Below are 12,344 nucleotides of genomic sequence, written 5' to 3' on the forward strand. Positions count from 1 at the left end.
GGCTCCGCCTCCTCCGGCTCCGCCGCGGCGGCGGGGAGGACGGGGCGCAGCGAGGGACAAGCGATTTCGCAACGCGAACGCTCTCCGTCCCGCAGCTGCGCCCCAGCTGTGCTGTGGCCGCAGCGCATCTCCCGGGAGTCTCACCCACCCTTCTCGGGGAACACCGGTCAGGATAAGCTTTGGGCCCGGAATCTGAGTGGCAGAGTCGCTAGTCTTGGCCCGATTTCTTTTACAGAACAGGGGCAGGAGAAGTTCCTCGCTCAAGGTCAGATAGCTAGAACTTGGCAGTGTGACTCGGGGCGGGAATATTCTCACCAGAATGACTATAAGCTCCAGGTGAGCAGCGACCTGTCTACCTGGTTTTCAGCAGTATTCCCCCACCTTACTGGCCAAAGCCCTCGGAAAGTGCTTGATTGACTCCCAGAATCGACCCCTTTCCACTACCCAAAGTCCACCATCCTAGCTGCTTTTTACCTGTGCTGTTTATAAAATATGATTCTAAATAATGAGGTTAGTTTCTATGCTTTCAGTGTAAACAGCTTCATTTCTTTGTAACCAAACGAAATGTTTTCCCTCTCTGTGTATGGTTTACTTTAGGCAGGGTCTTCTGATACTTCTCTTTACATAGGTTTGCCCAGCACCGTACTGGGCATATAGGTGGCACTGAATAATAAACTCTTACTGATTTGTCTAACATTGCCTTAATTTCTTCTGACTTTCTCCATCCGGAGGAATTTGTTGCTATATGTGTAATGCTTGAACAGAGCTTGGAATACAGTGGGAGATGATAGCTATAGAGGTATCTAGAATAAATGAAGAAACACTAAGCATAATATTCCTTTTTTTCCTATGTTAAATATTACAAAATGATTTTGGGGGTTTTTTGGCCGTGGTATGCTGGCATGCAGGATTGTAATTCCTGGATCAGCGATCAAATCCACGCCCACTACAGTGGAAGAGTGGAATCTTAACCACTGGATGGCCAGGGAAGTCCCCAAAAATGAATTTTTTAAAGGAAATGACGTGTACGTTATACCAACCCTCTTTTCTCCTAAGAGAAGCCTTGTGGTCTGGTGCAGCAGTTAAGACCATGCTGGCAAACTGCATGTGTTTGTATCCAGAGCCCATCACCTGATAGTTATATGATCTTGAGTAAGTTCTTTTATTTCTCCAAGACTGCCCCTTCTTCTGTAACATGTCAATAACAATAGTACCTACCTCCTTGGATGGTTGTGAAGAATAAAGATAATACATGTCAAGCATTTGCCAGACTCACAGTACTTGCTCTGTAATCTTAAGGTCATTACTGTCATAAACCTCACTGAAAAGTTGAAATCCGTAGGTTTTGAGGCAAATTCATTGTTATGTTTACAAGAGTATTTCACTGTCTTATTTATATGATATCCCTAAGAAGCATAGGGGTGGAGGCCCTTCCAAAAATCACTCTGTGATATAAGGAAGAAGACAGGAAAGACACACTCTCTGCTCACTGGGAGGTAATAAGTCATATTCCAGGATGGAGGCAAATAAGATGAACTCCACAAGGCCTGATGGCCTGCTCTTTCAGAGGAAAGTATTTCTCAGAATTTTTAGTACAGTAAGTCCTCTACATGTGAACCTTCAAGTTGAGAACTTTCAAAGATGGGAACAAGTGTTCACACTGAAAAGAGTCCCAACACAGTAAATGGCAGGGGGATTTTTCTTTATTTAAGGAGGCACTGTTAGTTTTTGAGTCACTAAACCCAAATGTGGAACAGCACACAAATGTTACAACACCCGTTCAAAATGCAATCCAGTGCTACCGTGTGATCTAGGATGAAAAAAAAAGGCCTACTACCCAGACATCACTGGATTGTTTTTTTCAAGAGGGTACATGGAATTGCATCCAGCAAGGAACCAGAACCTGTGCCATCAAGGTCAGACGTGAGTGAAATTGCAGCTTGCCCTCCATCTCCCACCTCCTCTCTTTCCTCCAGTCATTAACTCGTCTTGCCTATTCACTGGCAAGGACTAATGGTTTGTTATAAAAGAATAACAACAGTCCCTAATGAGTGGAAGTAGGGAGCCTGACAAGCCAGAGTGTGTCTCTCAAGCAATGTAAGTTTCCTTTTTACCATCCCTTCCCATCTCCCAATCAGCTATACTTCTGAAGCTTTGGCCTCCTGCCTTGCCTTGAGCTTTATGCCCTTCTCCTGTGTTAACAGACATTCATCAGGGGCCACTCTGAAGTTCTCTTGCAAACAGCATAGCTCAGTGATTAAAATCAGGGACTCTGGAATCTGCCTGCCTAAGTCTGAACCTCAGCTTTACCAATTCCTAGCTGTGCATCGTCAGGCAAATTGCTTAAGCTCCTCTAAGCCTCATCTGCCAAATGGAAATAACACTTCATGAGACGGTTACAAAGATTAAATGAGTGAATATAATAGGAAAATGCTTCAGAGAATGTCTGAAACATGGTCTATAATATACACAAATGCTGAATAAATAAAATAACTCATGAGAGAAGTGACTTCTATACAACTTTCTGAGCCTGAGGACTGAGCCACACAATGACCCGCACTTTGCAGCAAAATAAAAGTCAGAGAATGGAGTTGTTGGCAGTGGATTTACAGTTGGGATATTGTAGATTGATGACTGGATATTAAGTGGATTGGATAAAGCCAAGAGAACAGATTGGTATCTAGAAGGCACTGGTGGAATTTTCCTCTGGAATGCTGGGAAGCAGTTCTGCCTTCACAAGACAAACTTCAGGGCTTCTCAACTGTGAAGGGAACACTGGAAAGTCTGAACAAAGTGCTTTCCCCAAGAGATAAGAGGCTCCATCTTTCATACCTATCAAAGAAGGAACTTGCAACATAGCCTTTCTCTGAGATTCAGGACCGTGGAACGCCCAGGGCTACTGGGCAGGCCTGCTGGGTGGAAGATACAGTGTGTTAAATGACTGATACTGGGTGGAACAAGAGGCTGGTCTGTGATGGGTGAGTTAGACACAGTCCTGGGCAGGAAGCCAAATAAGATGGGTTGGCATTGGTCCCACCTTCAGATCCATCTATCTTTGGTCTCTCAAATTAAACCCAAAGTGGTATCCGTCTTCACTCTTGTCTCCTGTTTCTTCCAGGAAGACTTCCTCTTTTCCTGCCAAGTTGCTCTGGCAGAGCAGAAAAGTCTAATGACTTGATAACAGAGTAAACCTTTTATCTTACCTTTGAATGCACTTGTTCTTGACTCATTGGTATGTCCTCTGCATAGTCACATGGATTGGTCTCCAGAGGACGTGGATTCTATTTGTTTAATTTGGCCGAAAGAGACATCATTCAGCACCTTTACTTTAAAAAGATATTTGATTATAATTAACCATACTAAGGGGACATTTTTCCAGACAAGAGCCTCATCTGGTGATGAGGTTGCATCCAGTTTTCTTTTGAATTTTCTCAAGTTCAAATTCAAATTCTCAAATTATATGAATTGAATTTTTTTTCACATAATACTGTAAAACCACTCTTGATTAAGAGATAATTGACATCGAGAAGACTCTCAGAACTTCTTGCCCCCAGGTGGCCTGAATTCCCTCATGTCAAGGTTAAGAGCATGAGCTCTGGAGTCTACATTTCATCTCCAGTACTTGGCTACCTGTGCAATATTAGACAAGCTACATAACCTCTCTAAAAAACCCCATCAGCAAAATTAGTTCATAGAGCTCTTTGAGAATTAAATAATGCAATAAAACATTTATCACATTACTTAACATATGGAACATGTTCATACATCATCCTTACCAACTGCATTTTTTTAATATTTACTTATTTTTTAGAGTACATAGATTTTTAAAATAATTTCACGTATTTATTTATTTTTGGCTATGCTGGGTGTGTGTTGCTGCTCGGATTTTTCTCTAGTGGCAGCGAGCAGGCTTCTTACTAAAGTGGCTTTTCATTTTGCAGAGCATGGGCTTGAGGGCATGTGAGTATGTAGGCTCAGTGGTTAAGGTTCCTGGGCTCTAGAGCACAAGTCCAACAGTTGTGGTGCTTGGGCTGAGTTGTTCTGCTGCCTGTGGGATCTTCCTGGACCAGGAAGATTGAACCCATGTCTCCTGCATTGGCAGGCGGATTCTTTACCACTAAACCACCAAGGAAGCCCAGCAACTGCATTTTTAAATTTGGGATTCATTTGCTGATTTGCCTTATCTTTCCAAGGGCAGATTGATTAGCCTGCCTGCCCAAATTGTAAGCTCTGAATGACAAAATGCATATAGTATAATTTTTAATTACTGCAGAGACATTAAAATTTGTGCTGACTTGTTATCTATGCCAACCAGTGATTCTCAAAAAAAAAATTTAGGCCACAAGCCATTTCCACAAAACAAAAAATTATGTACAATAGTAAAATTATAATTTGCTGATCTCTGCAAAGAAATTGCCACAAGTAAATATGTTCCAAGCAAATAATCTAAAAGAAGAAATATATATCTACACATTATGCATGCGTGCTAAGTCACTTCAGTCATGTCCGACTCTTTGAGGTCCTCTGTCCGTGGGATGCTCCAGGCAAGAATATTGAACTGGGTTGCCATTTCCTCCTCCAGGTGATTTTTTCCGACCCAGGGATTGAACCCCCGTCTCTTGCATCTCCTGCCTTGGCAGGCAGATTCTTTACCACTGTGCCACCTGGGAAGTCACTGTTTGGTGTGTGTGTGTGTGTGTGTGTTAGTCCCTCAGTCATGTCTGAGTCTTTGCAACCCCATGGACTGTAGCCTTCAGGCTTCTCCATCCATGGGATTCTCCAGGAAAGTATACTGGAGTGGGTTGCCATGCCCTCTTCCGGGGCATCTTCCTGACTCAGGGATGGAAACCGCATCTCATGTCTCCTGCATTGGCAGGTAGGTTCTTTACCACTAGTGCCACCTGGGAAGCCCATTCTATATACCTATTCTATTTATAGCATCATTATACAGTAGTAGAAAGTGGAAAAATAGACAATGTATATTGTATAACAAAGCATAACAAAGAAATAACATGTATTTCTGTAACTTTTACCCTCCACACCTTTGCAATTTTGAACTTTTGCCGGCATGCACAGGTATTAATTGGGTAATTAAAAACTAATGGATGGGACTTCCCTGTGGCACAGTAGATAAGAATCTGCCTGCCAATGCAGGGTACACGGGTTCATTCCATGTTCTGGGAAGATCCCACTTGCTGTAGAGTAATTAGCCCTGTGCTTTTCTGAGCCTGTGCCCTCGAGCCACAACTACTGAGAATTAATAAAGCCTGCATGCTCTGGAGCCGCACCCTGAAACTACTGAGCGCCCATGCTGCAACTGCTGAAGCCAGGGTGCCTAGAGCCCATGTTCTGCAACAAGAGAAGCCACCGCAGTGAGAAGCCCATGCACCACAACAAAGAACAGCCGCTGCTCGCTGCAGCTAGAGAAAGTCCACGTGCAGCAGTGAAGACCTAGTGCAACTAAGAAAAAACAATGATGTACATAAAAGATGAGAGTACAAAGGAGAGAGAAAACGTGCTAAAGATTAGGAATTAGTTTTTAGTACAATCATCTCTTGTAAAATGTCAACATTAATAACATCTCTTATATAAAAGTAATAGAAATATTTGGAAAAATAGCAGTGCTTTAAGTGAGACATTATTGTAGGATATCAGGGCTTCCCAAGTGATGCTAGTGGTATAGACCCTGCCTGCCAATGCAGAAGACATTAAGAGACGCAGGTTGGATCCCTAGGTCAGGAAGATCCCCTGAAGAAGGGAATGATAACCCACTCCAGCATTCTTGCCTGGAGAATCCTATGAACAGAGGAGTCTGGCAGGCTACGGTCCATAGATTCGCAAAAAGTCAGACGCAATTTAGCATGCACAAAATGTATGATATCGTGTTTATAAAATGATTTAGCAAATGTTTATTGCTTCCACCATGTGCATTGCTCTGTACTAGGTTCTAAGGAAGCAGTAATAAGCAACACAGACTTATTGTGGCGGGCAAGTTATGGATAAGGAAGTCTCACCAGAATCCTCCAAATCCTTCTCCCATCAGCCCAAACTGCCTTTTTTGAAAACCTTTCACAAGAGGTAGCATCTCATAATCTAAATCTCTTTCTACCTCCTCTCTCCCCATCCCACCCCTAGCCAAAACCAGCCAGACTTGTGTGACTGTCCCACTTCTAGTAATCCACTCCCCCTGCCTGGCTGTGTTCACAGACAGCCTCCAAGGCAACACAATGCCTTAACCAGAAAAACTGCAAATATCCCCATAAAGCTCCTAGGAAAATGACTATGATTTTAGCCTGAGTGGCCTTCCTGGACCTTCTTCTATAATTAGTGCATCAGCTTTGATCTGAGCTAAACTCGGTACACACGCACACATCACCATGTTAGACACAGTGACAGTGAGAGACTCCAGTCCCCTTGGTAGAAACCAGATCCACTCTGGGTAAACAGTTTTCAACTCTGGCCGAGGGGGTGAGAGAGAGACTCCAGGCCAAGCAAACGGCAATTGCAAAAGTATATGATGTGACATAGAGAAGGAAGCTGGGCAGGACGTTGCATCTGGGGAGATGACAGGAAATGGGGGCTAGAGGTAGGTGAGAGCAGAGACAGGAAGCAGAACTTTCTATTTTAGGAGACTTTAAGGAGCACCCAGGAGTAAGCTGGGGAGTGACATGATCTAACTCCCATTTCAGAAAGTTCACATTAGAATAAGAATAGATGGGGAGAGGGCTCCTCACTAGAGATGGAGGAACTCAAATTAAAATAATCTTGGAGAGAAGGGATGAGAGTCTGAACCAGAGCACAGATACAGAGGGAAGAGTTGGGGGGCAGAGTTGAGATGCCTTGAGAAGGCAGATGCTAGGCTCAGAACTTGGTGACTGATTGTAGGGAAGGTACTACCTGTACCAGAAAAGCTCCCTTGGCAACGCCCAGACATTGAGTCCTGGAGATGTCACTGACCAAAGCCATAAGTTTTCTGCCCCCAGGGTGTATTTACTCTGAAGAATAAAGGTGAAAATTTTCACTGAGCACAGTCTTCCACATTGCACCAGACCAATCTCTTGGAATCACCTGGTAAAATAAGAGGTGTATAAGTGGTGTAGGGACAGCAGAAACTGTAAGCCTTGTGGAACCTTTCTTTTTCTCTATTATCTTTCCATCCTGATTAAGTCAAGATGAAAGCCTCAGTAAATCTGTGATACCTGATAATCTTCTTTTGAGCCAGAGAGAGAGAGAGAACACTTCAGTTCAGAAACTTAAGACAAAGGTTCCAAGCTAGTTATAGTGTTTTGTTTTCCTTGAAACATACATTTACGCTTATCTCCATTTCAAACATATGATTCTGGTTTCCGTTTATATCAACTTTTTAAAGCTTCCTTTTGAAACCCATGTACCTGAAGAGGGAAGAGTGAGTTGGTTTAGGAAAGATATTAAATAAAAAATGGTACAGGAGATTTGAAGATGTAACAAAAATCATGGCACATGAAAGGCTGGAGCTTAAGAAACCTTGTCTTTAAAAAGCCTATGGCTGGTTAGGAAGAAAAAAATCACAAATCTTCAGCATAATCTAAGTATTTATAATTAAGGAAGAAAACTTCAGTCGTCTGGAAGGACCCAGTGTTTAGGGTTTTGAGCAATTATGAATAAGGATGAATTTGGGGCTAACGGCTCAGCAAAGTAGGGGTGATGGAGCCTTTCCGGTCAAAATCCCCAGGTGCCTCCAGAGAAGGGACTTCTCCCTCCAACAGAGCAGAGGAGGCTGAGAGGTCTCCCAGAGAGCAGCATTATTTCATTTTGTGATTTGTCTCTATAATGAGCTAGGAAATAAAGTCTTCACATTGAACTTTTCTGGGGCTTCCACGGTGGTTTAGTGGTAAAGAACCCGCCTGCCAATGCAGGAGACACAGGTTTGACCCCTGATCCCAAAAGATCCCACGTGCCATGGGGAAGCTAAGCTCCTGAGCCACAAATATTGGACCTGTGCTCTGGAGTCCAGGAGCCTCAACTCCTGCGTCAACGTGCTGCAACTACTGAAGGCCTAGAACCCATGCTCTGCAATAAGAGAAGCCACTGCAACTCGAAGCCCACCCACCCCAGCTAGAGAGTGACCCCGACCCCTGCTCGTGGCAGCTAGAGGAAAGCCGTGCAGCAATGAAGACCCAGCACAGCCAGAAATAAATAAAAATTTTTTTAATTAAACTTTTCCAGAAAAAAAGAAAAAGTACCCGAGGGAGGAAAAACAAGAGACAGATAGATATAACTGTATTAGGAGCTGTCGTGAGCCTTAAGAAGGTGGTGCCTTCTTCCTTAGCAGGTGGTTCTTCCAGGAACTGGAAATTCTGCTGTGCTCTGCTTAGTTGCTCAGTCATCAGTCTTGTCTGACTCTTTGTGAACCCCCGGACTGCAGTCCGCCTGGCTTCTCTGTCCATGGGGATTCTCCAGGCAAGAATACTGGAGCGGGTTGCCATGCCCTCCTCCAGGGCATCTTCCCAACCCAGGGATCGAACCCAGATCTTCTGCATTGCAGGCAGATCCTTTACTGTCTGAGCCACCATGTCAACAACCACTTAGATGTTTGAGAGAAACACCTCCAGATGGGGTGAGCGGCTGCCTTCAGAGTCCCCGATGGGAAGTCTTTCCAGCTTGGTCCTGGGATGGATGCTTCCCCCACACAGTGCAGACCCAAGTGAAAGGTCCTTTATCCACTGGCATTTCAACTTCAGTTCTTCTTCTAGGTAGGATTTTCAGTTTTGTTTGAGAAAAGGGTGCGATTGATATTTTTCACATTGCATGGGAAAGGATATGCTGACAGAAAACTCAAGGCAAGGGACTTCCCTGGTGATCCAGTGACTGGGACTTGGAGCTCCCAATGCAGGGGGGCCTGGGTTTGATCCCTGGTCAGGGAACTGGGAGCTTCCCTGGTAGCTCAACAGTAAAGAATCCGCCTGCAATGCAGCAGCCGCAGGAGATGCGGGTTTGATCCCCTGGAGGAGGGCATGACAACTCACTCCAGCATTCTTGCCGGAGAATCCCATGGATAGAAGAGCCTGATGGGCTACAGTCCATGGGGTCGTAAAGAGTCAGACAAGACTGAATCAACTAACTGGATCTCTCATGCTGCAACTAAGAACTCACGCAGCCAAATAATAGAAAGCTTGAAAGAAAAGCAAAGAATCCAAAAATGATAACCTTCATTCCCACCTTTATAATTCTTGCGCTCTGGCTGCAGTTTGGGGAACTCATGTGACCAAAGAATTAAACCCCACTCTGACAAAGGCCCCATTGTCCAAACCACCTGAGAGGATGGTATTTAACCAAATGACTTCAATAGGCCAAAACCCTGGCCTTTACTAAGTCTTAAAAGGCAAACATCAGGGACTTCCCAGTGGCTTGGACTCCGTGCTCCCAACGCAGGGGCCTGGGTTCCATCCCTGGTCAGGGAACTGGATCCCACGCGCTGCAAGTAGCACATCCCACCGACTACAACTAAGACCCAGCACAGCTGAATAAAGATAATACAGTAGAATAAAATACTTTTTTTAAAAAATGAAAGGCAAACATCAAGGTGACTCTGGGTGAGCTGATAAAGGCTCCACAAAACAGGAAGCGAGAACAGAGAGCCTTTTAATGGTCATCTGGCACAAAGAGAGAGGCCCTGGCCCTGCTTAGGAGCTTGAGGCCACTAGACTGAGACCTGACACCAGGGAAGAAAGGGCATCTCGTGGCTTCAGTGCTGTGTCTTATCAGAGTGGACAGCCAGGTCCGGGTCTCAGCCAGGATCTTATCAAAGGATGTTAAGCTTTGAGACTAGCAGAGTGGGAACACTGGGCTGGCTCCCAGATCTGCCATGCTCAGCTGACCGATCCTGCCCAAACCCCTAAGTTGGTCCAGGCCCCCACTCCCCTCTCTTAAGCGTTAACAAAAGGTGATAATACTCATCACACAGGGTAGTTTATGAGGCTCAGAGAGCAAATGAGTAGATCATGGGGGAAGAATTCGGGTGCTCCAGTTTCCAAGAACATGTGTGGAAATTAGGCGTGAATCTAAAGATGCTGGAGACCCAGGTGCTCTGCTGTGCCTAATCGCTCAGTCGTGTCTGACTCTTTGCGACCCCATGGACTGTAGCCTACCAGGCTCCTCTGTCCATAGGGATTCTCCGGGCAAGAATACTGGAGTGGGTTGCCATGCTCTCCTCCAGGGGATCTCCCCAACCCAGGGGTTGAACCCAGGTCTCCCACATTGCAGAATTCTTTACCATCTGAGCCACCAGGAAAGCCCAAGAATACTGGAGTGGGTAGCCTATCCCTTTTCCAGGGGATCTTCCCAACTCAGGAATTGAACTGGAGTCCCCTGCATCAGGTGGATTCTTTTCCAGCTGAGCTACCAGAGAAGCCCCAGAGACCAAGGTAGGTGATGTGAAAGTACAGTTCTGAGGCTTCCTTAGCAGTCCAATGGCTAAGGCTCTGGACTCGCAACACAGGGGGCACAGGTCCAATCCCAGGTCAGGGAACTAAGGTCCTGCATGGCGTGGCCAAAAAAAGAGAAAGAAAATATCGTTCTGTCATTGTTGTCATGCTTATGACCACCCTGGCATTCTTCCAGCATCTTCACCCATAACTTTAACTCTTTTGCAACCCTTTGAGGAACAGAAGGAAGGGCCAATAATAATGAGTGCCATTTTACAGGGGAAAGACAATGAGGTGAAATGCACTGCCAAAGGTCGCCTGGCTGGTTTGTGCGGCAAGACTTTCTGTTCAACCCAGTCCAACAGAGCTGGATTCCACATCTCCAGCAGGTGCTCATGCAACCTGGGGGCCTAGAGATCGATTGTAAGGTGAAGAAAGGGAGAGGAAGGCTGTAGATCAGGTGACTTCAAAGACATAGCAACTGTTCATAGGAGTGATGAAAATGTTCTAAAATTAGATTATGGTGATGGTTTCACAACTCTAAATATACTAAAACACATTGATTTGTACACTTTAAATAGGTGAATTTTATAGTACGTAAATTATATCTCAACAAAGCTGTTAAGATATATCAGGGTTTGTGGGTTTTTTTTTTTTTTTTTTGAGTTTATGCTAAAGATGCATGTTTGGGTGCTAAAACTCTAAAGAAATGCAAGCAAGTGATTACTGTAAAAGTCAAGATGCCTTTCAGGTGGAGAGGATTTTGTAACTGGAATGGGGAAAGAGCCTCTGGGGTTGGTAGCAGGGATTTATTTCTTGACCTGAAGTGTAAAGGGTGCTTAATAATAATAATAATAATTATTATTCCTTATGCTGCACATGTGCTTTGTGGTTTTCTCTATCCATTCTGTTATGGATTCTAAAAAAATGGCGGAAATCACATATGAGATGATCCATGTGATGGCCAGACTATAAGGACCACCACCCCCCACTTCCTGGTATTCATGTTCTTGTGAATCCCCATCCCTAAATGTGGGCAGGGCCCGTGACTTGCTTCTAATCAACAGAATAAGGCAAAGGCGAAGGGATCCGTTGGTTATATGTCCGTGTGTTTACATTCAGTTCAGTTCAGTTCAGTCGCTCAGTCGTGTCCAACTCTTTGCGACCCCATGAATTGCAGCACACCAGGCCTCCCTGTCCATCACCAACTCCCGGAGTTCACTCAGACCCACGTCCATCGAGTCCGTGATGCCATCCAGCCATCTCATCCTGGGTCGTCCCCTTCTCCTCCTGCCCCCAATCTCTCTCAGCATTACATAAGATTTAATGTTGGGACTGATTTGGTGGTCCTGAGGTTAAGAATTCACCTGCTAACTCGGAGGACACTGGTTCGATCCCTTGGTCCAGAAAGATCCCACAATTCATGAGGCAACTCAGCCCATGAACCACAGCTACTAAGCCTGTGCTCGAGAGCCCGTGCTCCGCAGTAAGAGAAGCCGCTGCATGAGAAGCCTGTGCAGCGCAACTAGAGAAGACCACACGCAGCAATGAAGACCCAGCGCAGCCAAAACTAAATAAATTAAAAAACATTTCTACCACACATCAGCATGAATTAGCCACAGGTCCCCTCCCTCTTGAATGTCCCCTCCCTCTTGAATGTATGGCAGAAACCGAACCAGTATTATAAAGCAATTACTCTTCCATTAAAAATTAACAATTTTTTAAAAAATTAAAGTTTTTAAAAGAGTGAATGTCCACCTTTTGGGAGACTTGATCTCCCTCGTTGGCTTTGATGAAGTAAGCAGCTATGTTGCAGAGGCCCACTGGGTAAGGAACTGGGGTCCTCAGTCTGACAACCCACAAGGAACTGAATGCTGCTGACAACCACGTGAGCTTGGAAGCAAGTCCTTCCCCAGGGGAGCCTCCCTGTCAGCGGCCCTA

This window comes from Ovis aries, chromosome 11 (genome assembly GCF_016772045.2).
Source record: "Ovis aries strain OAR_USU_Benz2616 breed Rambouillet chromosome 11, ARS-UI_Ramb_v3.0, whole genome shotgun sequence".
In the NCBI taxonomy this organism is placed as follows: Eukaryota; Metazoa; Chordata; class Mammalia; order Artiodactyla; family Bovidae; genus Ovis; species Ovis aries.